We start from the raw sequence: 17,081 nt of genomic DNA, 5'->3' as shown, positions 1-17,081 counted from the left end.
GATTCAGTAACTGAGCCGCACTGCCACCCATTTGTATCAGATGTACAACCTGGGAGGGAGGTATTGCCCTTAAATGTGTTTCACATGAGAAACTTCAAGCTCAGAGAGGGAAAGTAACTTGTTTAGGGTCACACAGCTCTAAGTGGCAGAGCTGGGATGCAAAACGTCTTCTGACCCCGGTTCTTGTAATGTGGTCCCAATTCCAGGAGGTCCCTCTGAGTGAACTTTGCTGCCGATGGTACCCCAGCTTTGCACACCCTGGGCGTCTGATAGCACTGTGCTGGGCTGTTGCTGGGCAGCGGTGAGGGATCTCCAGTCGCACAGCCCTTGCTGGGCGTTGTGTGTCTGGGGACTGATACTGCTTGCGGGATCGTCCCTTTCTACCTACTGGACCAAGTTTATCAAGTCAGTGTTTTGTATGCCTGGCACTGAACGCAGAGCTTGGCACATGATGTGGAAGTCAGGAGCCGTTGTGTTGAATGAATGAGCAAGTGGGTGCATGAATTACAGAGCTCCAGCTGTGTGCCAGGACACATCACACTCTTGTCTGGAAATGACCCGTTGATAGGTGCAGTGCCCAGGAGCTGGGTGCTTGTGTGGCCTTGGGAGGCCAGCTTGCATCGGAGGGACTGGGGAAGGGTCTTGTGGGGGCCTCATGTCCCACCTCCGCACATAACCCCACCCTGCACCTGCTCCAGACTCCTGTCTGGCTTCCTGGGGCCTGTGAGCCTCCCTGGGACGGCCGTGTATTGCCTCTCACCTGGGAGAAGGTGAGATCCCCAGGGGCTCGGCCAGGCCACTGTGGCTGGTGGAGGCCCTGGTCCTGGCCTGGCCCCACCCTCAGAGAGCTCTCCGTTCCCATGTGCTGAACCCTGGGTGCTGGCAGGGCCTCTGGGGACACCTAGCCCAACCACTTCCTTCGTCGATGGGGATGCCGAGGCCAGAGAGGGCAGTGCCGTGTCCAAAGCCACATGGCAAGCCGGTGGCAGATGCAAGACTTGAACTTGGCTCTCTTGCCTCCCATCCAGGTCACCTCCCTCTCAATAAACTGCCCACCTCCAGGCGGCTCCAAGTCACTTTGCTGTAGGGGTGCTCACTGTGTCCTCTCCATCCCTTCCTGCTGCAGGAATGCCCACTGGGCTTTGTATCGCAGGGGTCAGTCTTGTGGCCTGGGCACTGTGGCCACATGGAAGCCATGTGGGTCCCTGAGGAGAGAGCTCTGCAGTCATTGAGGGGCGCCGGTGTGGGGCTTTCCTCTGCTGCCCCGGCAGCTCTCTCTGCGCTTGGCGCACAGTAGGTGTTTCGTAAGGACTTGTTGATTGTGGGGTCCGCTGTGTCTCTGCTGGGTGACCCGCTGGTGGGTCGGGGCTGGGAGCCTCAGGAGCGATGGGACCTGCCTGCATTCGCTCTTGCCGTTTCCGGAGCAGCCATGTGTGAGAAAACCGCAAACCTCAGGGTTGATCCAGGAGCAGTGGAAGGTTTGACATCCCACATTTGAGGGGGGGACTTCCAGGAATGGTGGCACACCCGCTCCCTGTTCTCAGTTGGAGAGCGCGGGGTGGGCCAGGAGCCACAGCCTCTTCTGCGATGCCGGGGTTTGCCCCTCACTCACCAGCATCATGGGCTTTGTGGGGGACCGAGGGTGACTTGGCAGGTTGGGCGGGTTGTCTCTGGGTGCAAATCCTGCTCTCTCACTTGTGTGTGCTCCACCGGTTCAGCCTCTTCCTGCGCCCTCGTGTGACCCTCCTCTCTGTCCTGGTCCTAGTGACGCAGGCTCCCACTCCTCCCTTCCTCCTCCCTCCTCCCTCCTCCCTCTTCTCTTCTCCCTCCCTCCTCTCTTCTGCCCTCCTATCTCTTTCCTCCTCTCTCCTCCCTCCTCCTCCCTGCGTCTTCCCTCCTCCTCCCTCCTCCTCCCTCCTCCTCCCTCCCTCCTCCTCCCTCCCTCCTCTCTCTTCCTCCCTCCCTCCCTCCTCCCTCCTCCCTCCTCCTCCCTGACTCTTCCCTCCTCCCTCCTCCTCTCTCCCTCCTCCCTCCTCCTCCCTCCCTCCTCCCTCCTCTTCCCTCCCTCCTCTCTCCTCCCTCCTCCTCCCTGACTCTTCCCTCCTCCCTCCTCCTCTCTCCCTCCTCCCTCCTCCTCCCTCCCTCCTCCCTCCTCTTCCCTCCCTCCTCCCTCCTCCCTCCTCCCTCCTCCCTCCTCTCTACTCCTTCCCTCCCCCTTCCTCCCTCCTCCCTCCCATCCTCCTGCCCACCCTCCTCTTTCCTACCCTATCTCCCTCCCTCCTTCCTTTCTTCCTTCTGGAAACCATTTTGCATATAAAAACAGGTATATGAGTCTGAAAATGTGTAAAAAGATGAAGATTTTTAAAAAATATAAACACAGTGCCTCATTGAACTTCTTTGTTCTGTGTTTCCTGACCTAGAGACTTGACAGATTGGGGCACAGTGTTTTGGGCAAGACTGCTTCCTAGGCAGGGCTGCGAGCTCCCTGTGGCATCTTACCAGGAGGCTCCTGGTCCTGGTGGTCTCACTCTTCATTTGCTATGACTGACCAGGAAGCCCAGAGGGGCCGGCCTGATTGGGCAGAGCCCCATCTAGTGGCCTTAGCATCTCTTGACAACCAGGGACTAGATCCATTATTTCTCTGGGGGAACGTTTTACAATATGTGGATTTAGAAATTATAAAATTATGTCCTTGTGTCCCCAGGACCCCGTTTAATTCTTATAATTCTCACATTTACTTGAATGCTAAGATTATTGCTATCCTATTGTTGCAGAAAAGGAAACTGATACCCAGAGAGGGTCTCTTGTGGTTGCACAGGGCCATGCATGGCCACATTGGGGCTGGATGGGATGCCACAGGGCTACACGGGACCATGCAGAACCAGGATCTATCCCAGGATGCTATTTCTTTTCTAACAACTTATTTTTTTAATTAATTTTTTTAACTTTCTGTTGAAGTTTATTTATTTTGAGAGAGACAGAGAGCATGAGCAAGGGAGGGGAAGAGAGAGAGGGAGAGAGAGAGAATCCCGAGCAGGCTCCAAACTGTCAGCACAGAGCTCAGTTGTGGGGCTTGAACTCATGAACCATGAGATCATGACCTGAGCCGAAACCAGTAGTCAGACGCTTAACAGATTGAGCCACCCAGGCACCCCTTTAAAAAATTTTTAAGTAAACTCTCCATCCAACATGGGGCTCGAACTCACAACCTTGAGATCAAGAGTCGCACGCTCCACTGAGCCAACCAGGTACCCTGGATATGCTGACGCTTCTTTGCCTATGTGTTGCTTCTCTCTTGCTAGAATTTTCCAGATAGCAGTTTGTACCAAAGTGGGTTCCATGGAACACTTAGCATGGTTGCTACTCTTGGAGGATTCCACCGTTAGATACCTTTGCGACTGTTCTGTGTGCTTGTGTCTGAATGGAGCCACGCACACAGGTTTGTAGGAGTGTTGGTTGTGTTTGTGAGTCGTGTGTGGTATTCGGCGGGAGCACATGCTGTTTCCGGGAGTGCCGTGTGGGTGTGAGCCAACAGCAGTGTTTGAGTTTGTTTCTTGCCCGCACCTGCGCTGGGCGCTGTTCCTCCTGTGGATAGTCGGTCCACAACCCCAGCTGTCCCTTCCCCTATCTCGCGTGGTTCCAGCTAAGGACAGCTGACAGTGGCAGTCAGCAAATTAAAAAACAAAACAGAAGAGCGATGGATCCTTAACTGGAATGTCCTTGGACTCCAATGTGCTGTAAGAGTGTATTTCTATTAGGGGGCACAATATGGTGGGGGCTGAGGTCATGGACATGGGCAAATAAATTCTGGGTTGGGTGGCGGCAGGGCTAGGAAGGCGAAGCAGAGTAGAGGGATGGTGGCGATGGGGGAGACCCTGCAGAGGGAGAGAGTGCTGGGCAGAGGGCGGCAGCGCAAAGGCCCTGAAGGTGGACACGTGGTGAGTGCGCAGAAAGCAGGAGCCCAGTGTGGCTGGAGTGGAGGGAGAAGCGGTCAGCCTCCAGGAGTGGGGGCCGGGAGGTCAGCTCCAGGCCGGCACCACAGGAAAATCTTCAGCTTTTTTCCTGAGTTGGGGAAGCCCTTGGAAGCCCCTGCATGGAGTCGCCGATCAGGCTGGGATTCTAACACGCTCCCTCTGGTGGCTGTGCTGAGAATTGGCCGTGGAGGGCGGAGGGCCCCCTGCCACCCAGCAATGAGCCTGGACGTGGGGAAGTCTGTGTCTCAAGGATGACGATGACAAGATTGGCTGATGGAGGTGGGAGAGCAGGAGAGGAGGCACCTGGGAACCTGACGCTGACAAGCACACACGCGCTCCAGGCTGTCCTGGCCACCGGGAGCTCTAGATCACAGAATTACGCGCCACATGCCATGTAGGAAGAGTCAGTGTCCTGGACTTGAAGACCATGATACTTTGGCGTTCCTCTGTGACCGAACGTGTGCCGTAGCAATAGAAGTAGGTCTGGTGTCACCTAGACCCGCTGGTTGTGTGCCTTGCGTTGATTACGTCACCTCCTTGAGCCTTGCTGTCCACATCAGAGAAATGGGCATGATGTTATTACTTTGCAAGGGCCTGGCAGGCAGAGAGCACTCAGTAACCAGTGTGCCCCCTCCCCCCGTCTCCCCCACTTGTTCCTCTTCAACCTGCTGGCTTGTGCTCTGCCTTCTGGTTATTTTAAACATGGACTCTGAGCTGGATGATCTGGTTTGAAATCTGGTTCCACAGCTTCCTGTGCATTCAGTCTGTGCCTCAGTTTCCTCATCTGTAAAATGGAGGTAAAAATAGTAAAAAAAAAAAATTCTAGTTGTTTTGGAGATTAAATGAGTTAACAATTATAAAGCAGTTTCAACAGTGCCTGGCAGGTGATGCTAAGGGGGTGTTTGTTAAATAAAAACGAATAACCGTCATGATAAAAACACTCAGGTGGGTTACCTGAGTGGCTCAGTTGGTTGAGCGTCCAACTTTTGATTTCAGCTCAGGTTATGATCTCACGTGGGTTCAAGCCCTGCATTGGGCTCCGTGCTGGGTGTGGAGCCTGCTTGGGATCTTCTGTCTCCCTCTATGCCCCTCCCCCACTCACTCTCTCTCTCAAAAAAAAAAAAAAAAAACACTCAGCAGACTAGGAGTACAAGGAAACTATCTCAACATAGTAGAATCATGAATAAAAAACTCACAGTCAACATCATAATTACTGGGGAGAGAATGAAAGCTTTTCCTTTGGCAAGGATGCCTGCTTTCACTTTCTAAAAAAATTTTTTTTGGTAATGTTTATTTATTTTTGACAGAGAGAGAGAGAGAGAGAGAGAGAGAGAGACAGAGCATGAGTGGGGGGAGGGGCACAGAGAGAGGGACACACAGAATCTGAAGCCGGCTCCAGGCTCTGAGCTGTCAGTACAGAGCCTGACTCGGGGCTCGAACTCACAAACCATGAGATCATGACCTGAGCCGAAGTCGGGCGCTTAACCAACTGAGCCACCCAGGCGCCCCTTCGCCACTTCTACTCAGTGTATTAATAAGAAGCCTGGTAAATTTACCTGTGTTCACAGATAATATGATCTTATCTGTAGGATGTCCTAAAGATTTCACAAAAACTGTTAAAACTGAAAAATGAATTGAGCAACGTAGCAGCATGCAAAATCAACACCCCAAAATCAGGTACATTTCTGTACACTAACAAGGAAAAATCCAAAAAGGAAGTCAATAATATAAATTCCATTCAAAAAATAAACTACTTAGAAATTAACATAACCAAGGAGGGGAAAAATTTGTATGCTGAAAACTATCATTGCTGAAAGAAATTAAAGAAGATACAAGTTAACAGAAAGACATCCCATGTTCATGGACTGAAAAACAATATTCTTAAGATGTCAGTACTACCCAAAGTGATCTACAGATTCAACACGATTCCTATCAAAACCCCTGTGAAGTCCTTTGCAGAAATGGAAAACCCATCCTAAAATTCACGTGGAATCCCAAGGGACCCTTAATAGTTTCAGTTGGAGAAGAGGAAAATGTTCTGGAGATGATGGTGGTGCTCAGTGGCACATTAGGTGTGTATTTAATGCCTCTGAAGGGTAAACTTAAAAATGGCTAAGGCGGTAAGATTTATGTTTGTGTATTTTACCACAAACATACACACACACAAAGAAATGAAAACAACTGCATTGTTGGTATTTACCATTGGTGGGTCATTTGCTCTGTGTGCCACAGTTGTCCTGAGCTCTGAGTGTTGTGGTCGTAGGTAATCTGATGGATGGGATCTAAGAGCACGCTGGTGGAGTTGGCTAATCTCTGGGACAGGGGCATCCTGTTAACGCGCTCTACACATTTTATGAGGTGCCTACTATGTGCTAGGGGACGTGCCAGCCCCTCATGTGGTTCCAACACCCACTGTGAGGCCTCTTAATTGGCCTCAAACATAGCTGTGGTCTTCCTGAGTTCCTGAACAAGCCTGGGTAATGAGGTGTCTCAGTCTCAGTATTTGTTTAATGCTTTATTCATGGGAGCAAAACAGTGGTAACGTTCATTTCAGGGGAACTTTAATGATGTATGTGTCTGGTGAAGTCCCCAGCTCCTGACCCTGAGGTGCTAGATATGTTTGGGGCCATGTGAAATGTTTTGCGTCACTTGCAAGAAAGAAAAAAGAGGTGCCGGTTTTTCCTCAGGAAAAGAAGAGGTATTTTGCAGCCAAACCTTGTTCTCCTGTGAAACATTTGTCAGAGACTGAAGAAAGCACACACATGGAAATTTCCAATGCTTCTCCTAAAGGAAGGAGTTGGGACTCTTCACAACAGAACAGTGGTCCTGTTCCCCCATTTGCTAATCTGTTCATCAATCCAGCCACCCACCCACCTCTCCATTCCTCCATTCCTCCATTCCTCCATTCACCTACCCACCAGCTCATCCATTCTTCCTTCCATCCATCTGTCCATTTATCTATCCGTCTATCCATCCATCCATTTATCCATTCACACACTCATCTTCTCACCTACCCATCTACCTGTCTATCTACCTACCCACCCACTCATCTGTTCATCCTTCCATCTGTCTATCCATTTATCCATCTGTTGGTCCATCCATCCATCCATCCACCCACCCACTCATCCACCCACCCACTCATCCACCCACCCACCCACCCATCCATCCACCCACCCACCCATCCATCCACCCACCCATCCATCCATCCATCCATCCATCCATCCATCCATCCATCCATCCTTTCTTCTAACCATCCACCTACCCAGCCATTATAGGACTAGGACTGTTCTATTTAACCTGCCTCTGGGTCAACGTGTGTATCTAGGCAGCTGGGTGAGGCCAGTGACTTCACTTTTCTGAGTTTCTGTTTCTTCACCTGCCACTTGAGACTGTGTTGCTGACACACTTAGCCCTATGCCTGGCCTACATCGAGCAAGTGTTCAATACATGTAGCCATAGCCATCATCATCAATAATAGGGTGCTCCGAAATAGGTACTGATACCTCCCATTTTACAGAGGAGGAAACTGAGGTTGAGCGCTGTGGCTCTTTTGCCTCTCAGAATGCACATGTGAAATGTGCAGGAGCTAGGCTGCACCCTGGAACTGCCCTTTGCTGCCTGAGTGACTGTGACTTCTTTTAGATCCACGGGGGTCCCTGAGGGCCCAGGTTCCATGGGTGGCCTGGCAGGAAGCCAGATGCTGTGATTTTCTGCTTCCGGAAACAGTGAAAAGATTAACAACAAAACGATTATCACTTCGTTTATTTTCCTACTAAAATAGGTCCTTTCCTTACCTGTCTCCTCAAATCATCCTAACAGAGTGTGCTTGGGGTTCTTGGGCTCCTCTCTTGTTTCTGTCATCCCAGGTCAGACGGGAGCCGAGTACAGCCCGGTCCAGCACAGACCTTAGTTTGTGCAATCTCAGATTCTCCCTTCATAAGTAAAATCGAAGACCACCTGAAATGAACGTGGGGCCGCTTTGACTCTTGGTCGAATTTCTGAAATGCACACAGGACCTGCATCTGTGAATGTGCTGAGATGATTGCCCGGCCAGCGGGAACACTCACCATTAGGTGCCAGCCTTCCCGGGACCGCCGGCTCCTGCTGTCCACCCTGATTGATGGCAGACACGTGGTAGTGAATCACAGGAATATGTGGGTGCCCCCGCCTGTGCTTCCAGACGGTGTCCTTGGGAACAGACCTCCGTGGGTCATGGCAGCCAGCCTTCGTGGCGCCCCGTGGTCCTACCTCCTGGAATTCACACCCTTGTGTGGTCCTCTCCCTCATTGCACTAGGCTTGGTGTCTGTGACTATTGGACTTTGCTGTGTCACTTCCAAGATTAGGTCATAAAAGATACTGTGGCTTCTATCTGGGTGCCTCTCCCTCCCTCTCTCCCTCCTCCTTCACCTTGTCTCAGGTGAGCTATGTCTGGACTCCTGACTCTCAGAAACTGTGAGATAATAGACACTTGCTGTTTTGTTTTTGGTTTTTTTAATGTTTTATTTATTTTATTTTATTATTTATTTTTTTAAATTTCTTTTTAATGTTTATTTGTTTTTGAGAGAGAGGGAGAGAGCATGAGCAGGGGAGGGGCAGAGAGAGAGGGAGACACGGAATCGGAAGCAGGCTCCAGGCTCTGAGCTGTCAGCACAGAGCCTGACATGGGGCTCGAACTCACACACTGTGAGATCATGACCTGAGCTGAAGTCAGACGCTTAACCGACTGAGCCACCCAGGTGCCCCTGTTTTATTTATTTTAGAGAAAGGGAGAGAGCACACACAAGCGGGGGAGGGGCAGAGAGAGAGGGAGGGAGAAGATCCCATGCAGACTTCCCGCTGGCAGCTCAGAGCCTGATGTGGGGCTCGAACTCCTGAATTGGGAGATCATGACCTGAGCTGAAACAGAGTGGGATGCTTAAGCGACTGAGACACCCAGGGGCTCCGACACTTGCTGTTTTAAACTGCTAAGTTTTAGGGAGTTTGTTATGCAGCACTAGGTAACTAATACACCTGTCCTGTTTCTGCAGGACAGTGCCTTGTATGTAGTGAGAGCCAGAGATGTTCTCTCACTTACCACTCACCCCGCATGGGAAAACGATGAAATGCATGCTCAGGACTGTGAGAACATGCATATAACAGATGAGCTGGAGGGGCGCCTGGGTAGCTCAGTCGGTTGAGCGTCCGAGTTCAGCTCAGGTCACAATCTTGCGGTTTGCGGGTTCGAGTCCTGTGTCGGGCTCTGTGCTGACAGCTCAGAGCCTGGAGCCTGCTTCGGATTCTGTGCCCCGCCCCCGCTCATGCTCTGTCTCTCAAAAATAAATAAACATTAAAAAAAATAAAAAAAGAGATGAGCTGGCGGGCCGGGCCGCCTTTGCTGCAGTTTGTTGATGACTACAGAATGTTTTGCTCTTCTGCAATGGAAAAGGGGAAGGGAAGTGGACTGACAGTTTCTGAGCGCCAACGGTAATAATAGTAACTCCCTCTGCCTGCTCCACAGACTTCTTAACATGCATGATCTTAATTCATCCTGACTTGCCCAGGTGAGGTAACTGAGGGTCCCAGAGCTGCAGTGACCTGCCCAAGGTCACATAGCCAGGCAGCGAGCAAGTGTGGGCTCAGCCCCGGTATGTCTCTTGGCAAGGGGGACGAATAACGGATTGAACAGCTATGGAAGGGGCAGGATCTCAGAGCTAACAGGCACTGAGGCTCCACAGACTGCGACCATGTTCTCAAGAAAGTAAAATTGAGACACAGAGGCACAAGTGCCTTTGGTGCTTCTCTGGCGGATGGGCCTCTGCAGGCAGTGGCGGAGAAGCCGAGCAGAAAGCAGGACGCACACAGTCCGGGGACTCTGCAGCTGGCTGCCACAGACACTGTGGGAGCCAACCGGGGGGCAGTGGGGCAGGGGACAGCAGGCAGGACATGCAGTGCCCAGCACGCTGGCCTCAGAGACCCCCGGCCTTTCCCCAGTCATGCCCCGGTCTCCCCCTCATCCTCTTTCTGCAAGTGTTTTCTCTTAAGTTGGGTCAGGTTTCCTGGGTGCAGGATGAAAAACGGGTAATTCTTTTGATCAACGTCTCAGGTAAAGATCTTTCCTTGGGCTTTATTTACTGCCTTTAGCCTAGAGTTTGTTATTCTGTTAGCCTTGTTAGATTCGTAGTAATATTATTTAATATTAGATTTACTAGATTCATAGTAATCTTCAGGTGTCAAGGCAGGTCGGAGAGTATTTGTGGGCTAGTTTGCTGTAGAGTCTGTGGGTGGTTTATACATTCCTCTTAGGATCTTTCCAAGGTTAGACACAGCAGTACAAATGTTCATCACAGGAAATAATGTGCATTACAGATGTAGGGGGGATAAAAATGTCCTTTTCTCAACATAAGCTGTGGTTGGCTTACTTTTCCTGGCTGCCATTGCTAACGAGACTGTCTCACTTACAAGCCCTGGGAGGGAGACGGAGTTCCTGGAGGTGGAATCATTTATAGATTATATTCCAGACGAGGCCTTAAAGACACAAAGCTAGCTGGCAGTTAACCCTCTTCTTCGTGAGCACCACACGGAAAGTCTACATTCAGCGTTTTGGGATTCTGTGCTTTGGAAGAACCCCTAACTGTCGTACAAAGAATGAGTTGTGTGCTGCTGACTCATTCCTTCAACGGGTATCTCGCAGCGTTAGCACACGTCAGGACTGGGCTCCATATTGCGCATGTGCGATCTCAGTTCTCTCCCTGACCCTGTGTGGGGGACGGTGCACCGTGCTTGGATTGTCAGAGTGATGTGACTAACCGTTTCCTCCAGCCCCTACCTTTTTCTTGTACGTCTTATTGAGTACATATGTTACAAATCGATAATACGTCGTTACTATATTTTTATTAAGCAGCTAATGACACTTTGGTTGGCTGTCCTAGGGTTTAGATATGCATCCTCCATTTTCAGTCTCCTTGCAAATAAGGACTCCCACCTTCTGTGCTGTTGGTTTCGTATGTTTCTTTTACATAGGCTATAAACCCACCGGCCTTTGCTTTAGACACTCAGTATTTTGGAATGATTAAGAAGGTCTTCCTTTTGTGTGAACAGTTTCCAGAGCTCTTCATTTCTCTGTGTAGATCCAAGCTTCCGTCTTGTTTTATATTCCTTGTTCCTGAAAAGCTTAGCTTTAATATCTTGTAGCAGGGATCTTCTGTAATTAATTATCTCAGATTTTATTTTTCTGGAAAAAAATTTAAATTTTGCTTTCATTTATAAGAGGTGTTTTTTGCTGGAGGTAGAATTCTGTGTCACCTGTTGTTTTCTGTCTCAGTGCTTCATTGTCCTCTGGACCACATAGTTCCTGATGACAAGTCTGTTGTTGTTCTTATATTTCCTTAATTTCCCTGGGCTGCCTTAATGATTTTCTCTTTCTCTTTCAGGATTTTGACTATGATATGTCTGTCTGGTTTTTTTTTTTTTTCCCCCTAGTAAATAATCCTGCTTGGAGTTCTCTGACCTTTTTGGATTTGTGACTTGATATCTTTCATTATTTTTGTAAAATGCTCAGCTGTCACCTCTTCACATACATCTTTTACATCATTGTGACTCTCTTCTGGGGTTTCAGTTACAAGTATGTTAAATTATTTATATTGTCCCAAGTGCATTTAAAACTGCTCATTGTCGTCATGGTCATTGTCCCCCTCCCCACCCCCTTCCTGCTTCGCTTCCTCTTTGTGTTAAGAGTTTGGAAAACTTCTGTCAACCTGTCTTCACCAATTCTTTTTCCAGCTGTAAGAGCCTAGTGCTGATCTCAGTGAAGACACTCTCCGTCTTGGGTGCCGTGTATTTTGCTTCATGAAGCTCACCTCCTTTGTTTCCACTGTCTCGGGCACAACTCTCCTGAACTAATGACCGTTCACGTATCACTACTACTGTTTCTACTTCCCCTCCCCCTCCTTCCCCTTCTGTTGTATAAGATGGGAAGGGAAAAATCTGGTACTTATTACTCTATTATTGCCAGACGCATCTTTTTACTTAAAGGTTATTTCCTGTAGACAGCACGTCACTAGTTTCCTACTTACTTGGATCAGAAGACTGTGGTTTTCCTGACTCTAGGTCAACATTGAGAACAGTATCAGATACATCCTTTGGCCATGTAGTCAGAGCCGCGGGACTTGGTGTTTCTGAGATGGAAAGGGGGTGATACTTGCCTGGTGCCCTGTTGGGGACACAGGTGCATGCAGACTTGGCTTCTCATTCCGGCCGGGCAGAGTAGTGGCTTCTCTGAACCCTGGTTTCCTCATATATAAAAAGGGAATGACAGGTGATTGTCGCAAGGCTTAAATGCACGATCCCTTTCACCCTCTTGCCTTTACTGAAAGGCCTGGCACACAGTAGCTGCTTATTTAATGCTTTCTAGACTCCTGATTGCTTATTGAGATAAATGAATAACAAATAGATCGTCCTAAACCATTCATTCCATTCCTTAAGATCCTATATCTGGAAAACTATCCTTGGTCTGCCTATAGATTCTACTCCTCTCCTCATTTAGTATAGTGTTTGTTTTCTCAGTGAGTTTTTCCAAGTTAATTGGAACACATTGATTTATGCAGTTGCCATCCCCCCAAATGCCATTTGCACCTTTCTTCTCCTCTTGGTATAAACATTCAGTTTAGGAGACCTGTTAGGAGTCAGGGAGACAACTGTTTCTTGCCAGCTTGGTTGCCGTGTGCCCTTGGACAACCTTTCAACTTTCCTGAGCCTCGGTGTCTTTGTCTGTAAAAAATGGACAAGTGACCTCATTACTCAAGCCAGACATGGAGTTGGCTCTCAGATACCCTTTATCCTCCGCTCTGTCTTGTCTTTTATCCCTTCCCCTCACCGTGGTTCCGTGGATGTGGGCAGGGGCTGCAGCCAGCCCTCAAGTGCCAGCAGGGAGGAAAGGGAGCACACACAGCTTTTTCTGGCTCTCTGCTCCACATTAGCTCTTACTTTGATCTCTTCTTTCATACCCAGATAAGCTTTTAAGTCACTTTCTCTATTTACCTCATTGTCCTGAAAAGAGAGTGGATTATCTACTTTGGAACACGCAAGAATTGCAAGATTCTGCCTCTCCACACTCTGATTTTTTCTTTAGAGATGAAGGTGTTATGGGGAAGCGACTACCTGTGGTCCCTGAGCCTCTCCTGTCCCTCATCTCCAAGTTACGAGACTCTAATCCACGTCAAGAGGACAAATAGCATCTGCCCGGCACTGGTTGCAGAGGGCGGTAGCCCTTTGCAACGCTCCGGGAAGGCAGTGGCTGGGGAAAGGACCTCCTGTCCCCATTACTTGGTGCAGTAAATAGGTCTTTTGTTACCTGTGACTTAGACAGTGGTCCATGGGCCAGAACAGCAGCCTGCCTGGCGCTTCCCTGAAGCACAGAAACAGCCTGCCCCCAGACCCACTGGATCAGAACCTGCACCTTAAAAGACCCCAGGTGATGCGTGTGCACGTGAAAGTCTCTGAGAGGCACTGTCTGTCTGCAGGGTCAGTGAGGAGCCGTTGGGGCAACAAAGTGGCAGGTTTGTGTCATTCGATGTAGCCCAGAGCTGTCAGGTGGGAGGAACAGAAGGCTTGTGGGGCCTGTGGAAAGGTGGCCTGAGCTGGGGACACCTCCGTGCCCATCAGGGCTGAGATCCATGTACACTCCCTGTACGGGGTTGTGTGTTCACTTTCTGATAGTGTACTTTGAAATGTCAGGTCAAGCCCAGCTGATCAGTTTTTCTGTTTTTGTTATCGTGTCTCGGAATCTGTTGGAAAGTTCAGTGTTGGGAAGACTCACCCCTCTGTTCTCTTTTAGGGACTGAAATTTTTAGCTCTTATATCGAGCCTCTTTCTCCATTTTGAGTTAACTTCTGTGTAAGAGGTAAGATAGGGGTCCAGATTCACTCTTTTTCATGTGAACAGGCTTTGATTTCCTTGTTCAAAGGGTCTCTCTACTTCTCATATGGGGAATAGACTGTAGGGGCGAGAAGGAAGCAGGCAGACGAATTTCCCGCTGTTACGTGATCATCTGTCTAAGAAAAGGCACGCCAGATACCAACTAATAGAGTTGGAGGAAATGATTGGAGGGCCACCGTGTGGCAAGCGTCTTATCATCACTGATTTAGGCGAGGTGGTTAGTACGCTGAAGCTGTCTCCGGGTGGGTGGAAGTTTTCTTGAGTAACAGAATATTTACGTGGTCTCAAAGAACCTACCCACCAGAAACTGATCACAAAGGATAAAGGACTTTATAATGAAGAAACCTGGTCAATGCCATCTTGGTGGGAATGTCACCGTTAACAGGTACACGCAGTGGGCCTCCTGACACTGTGCCCTGGGCAGGAACACCTCTCACTTTCCAGAGCTCCTGCCTGGAATGCTTACCCTTGGTCTCGTTAGGACAAAGTGTCAGACAAACCCAAACCAAAGGGCATGCTACGCAAGACCAGGGCTGACAAAGATCAGGAAGACTGAGGAATGTTGCTGATGAGGGGAGGGCTGGAGACACAGGGCACGGTCTGGGACTGTCTTGGGTATGAAGGACGCTGTCAGGACACGACACTTGTAGGTTAGTGATGTGTGTTGCAGTGGATTTCTGGTTGTGAGGTGCTGTGCTGAGTACCAGAGCTGAGAAAGAGAGTGTCCTTGTTTTAAGGACATACACACCCCACTGAGGGGTCAGGGGGCCATCGTGTCTGCATGACAGCTTGCTCCTAAATGGCTCTAAAAACAAACACAGAGACAAAAGCATAAGACAAACGTGGGAAAATATGAACATTGGTGGCATCCGGGTTAAGGGCATGTGGGGATTTTTTATACTTTTCTGAATTTACTGCAAGTCTGAAATTGCATCAAACTAAGAAGTCAAAAACAGGAAGACAGAATCTTTCCCACCTTGAAAAACACACAGCATACCTGAGACTGTCAGTAAGCGTCACCGACAGGGCATTTGATGCATCGATGCCGCCCCGTGGCCTCGTGGCTCGGCCCGCTCCCGTCCTCCGGCCCCAGCATCCCTGGCACGGCCATCAGATGACTCTTAATTCAGCAGCAGGCGACTGCCTTCCCTCTCGGCATCCCCTGCCTGTGGGCCTCCCGTCGGCCCCCCTGGGGGCGTGCTGCCTTCCTAGCTGCTCCCCAAAACAGCCACTGCTGTGGGGTCTGTCCTGGGCGTCAGGTGGTTCCGTCTTCACGTCGACCGGCTCCTCTTTCTGTTGTACAGACGAGAAGATGGGCTCGGAGAGGTGAGAGGAGAGCCAGGGCTGGACAGCGGCTCTGTCCAGCTTTGCGCATGAACAGTCTGCCTTTCTCCCTGTGTCTTGCTGTCTCGTTCACTTGATGGTCATTGGTCTTGGTGGGCAGGGCCCTCGTCCTGCTCTCTTCCCTGACACGTCCCGAGGACCTCCTGACTCAGTGCCTGCCCCGTGACGGGAGCTCACCAAATACCTTCTGGATGAAGGACCATCGTGGGGCTTAGCAGACTCCATACATGGGCTTTGGGTTTGAATGTTGGCTCCAGTTCTGGTTCTGCTGACCTTGGACAAGCTAATCGGCCCCTCTGGAACACAGCCTCCAGATCTACAGAATGCAGATTCTGTTCTTATCCTGGGGGGCGGTGGTGAAGAGCTGATGGCACCATACACATTGAGTGCCTGTCACAGCAGCTGGCACTGCATAGACGCTCAGTCCATATTGAATGAATAAATGAAGGTTTCAAGTGGCCTGTGTCTCTGGGGAACCCCAGCTCCTCCTCTGTGGAGGGATCTTACCTGAAAACCTTAACTTACTGTAATAAACTTTGTGGGACTAAATCAGCCATGTTTTCATTTGTGTGTTTCTGGGGTCCCCCACTGTCCTGTAAGCGCTGGGCAGGTGGGGGCCCTGCGTCCTCAGTTAGGCTGGACCCCCAGCATGCCCATAGCTGTGGTTCAGGGCAGGCAGGCCTGCTTGCTGCTTCACTTACCTCGTTTTGCTTCATCACACATTTATTGGGGCCACTCCCTCCTGCCGGGTCCTGTGGTGAACGCTGAGCACCTGCCCCGTGCCCCTGATTCTTTCCCTGGGGCCCCCACGGACGGGCTGCCTCAGGCTGTCCTCCCTGGTGTTGGCTGTCTCCCGGCCCCAGGAGGCTCTGCGTCCTCTGGCTCATGGGCCCGTTTGGTAGCCGACCTTCAAAATACGCTGGTAGGCATCCCTGGAAGCCCCTGTATTAGTGCAGCCCCAAAGCAGGTGAGTGAGCCCGGGGAGGCCAGTGCAGCCTCCTCTTCTTGTGAGCACCCGTGCCCACATTATTTTCTCTCCCACCTGGGACTGAGGGGCTAAGGTGCTTAGCAGGTCTCAGGAACAGCCTGCTCGTGGGCACCTCCAAGCTGGACACTTGCTGTCTCGTGCCTGCTGCCCAGGAGGTGGCGCTGTCCCACCTTTATGGCCCCGCAGCGGGGGCGGAGCAGAGAGCAATCCACGTTTCCTCCCCAAAATGCTGCTTTAAGATGAGGGGGAAATTATGGGCATTTGGGTTGGTTATGGGGAAGAAGAAAAGAATCTTGAAAGTAAAATGAGTTAGAGCTTCCTTTCAGATTCTGTATCTGAGTTTTGAGTTCTGCTCATAGGAGAACTTGTCTTGCAGATTACAAGAGTTGTTTTTTTGTTTGTTTGTTCTTGTTTTTAGTTCTGCCTGGAAATCCCTCAGGAAAGGCTGGTGGAATGAGGACCTGATTCTGTTTTTCTAAGTGGTTCAGAAGGTGGGCTCTGGCCCGTGCCCCTTCCTCTGCGTCCCTGGGCAGGTTACAAGAGCCCTCTGGGCTCAGTTTCCTCACCCGAGAAGTGGAGATTAAAGTCCAGATGCCAGTGGGTGGTTGAGAAGTTGTGAGATGCTGAATTTGAAGCCTTTAGCCCCATGCCTGTGAGGTAGGGAGCACTCGCGTGGCTGGGTGGCTGTCCTGGTTGTGGCATCCCTGGAGATGGTGGACGCCTCTGACCCGCTCCCTTCACCCAGGGCCTTTGCTGGAGAACGCAGACCCTCCTTTTCGCTGTAGGGAGAAGGAGCCGGCGCTTACAGGGCTCCCAAGGCTGCAAGGCCCAGTCCCCCCTCCCAGACCCGAGAGGAGGAGTG

Source organism: Panthera onca, chromosome E2 (genome assembly GCF_046562875.1).
Source record: "Panthera onca isolate mPanOnc1 chromosome E2, mPanOnc1 haplotype 2, whole genome shotgun sequence".
Lineage (NCBI taxonomy): Eukaryota > Metazoa > Chordata > Mammalia > Carnivora > Felidae > Panthera > Panthera onca.
This window is presented reverse-complemented; position numbering follows the sequence as displayed.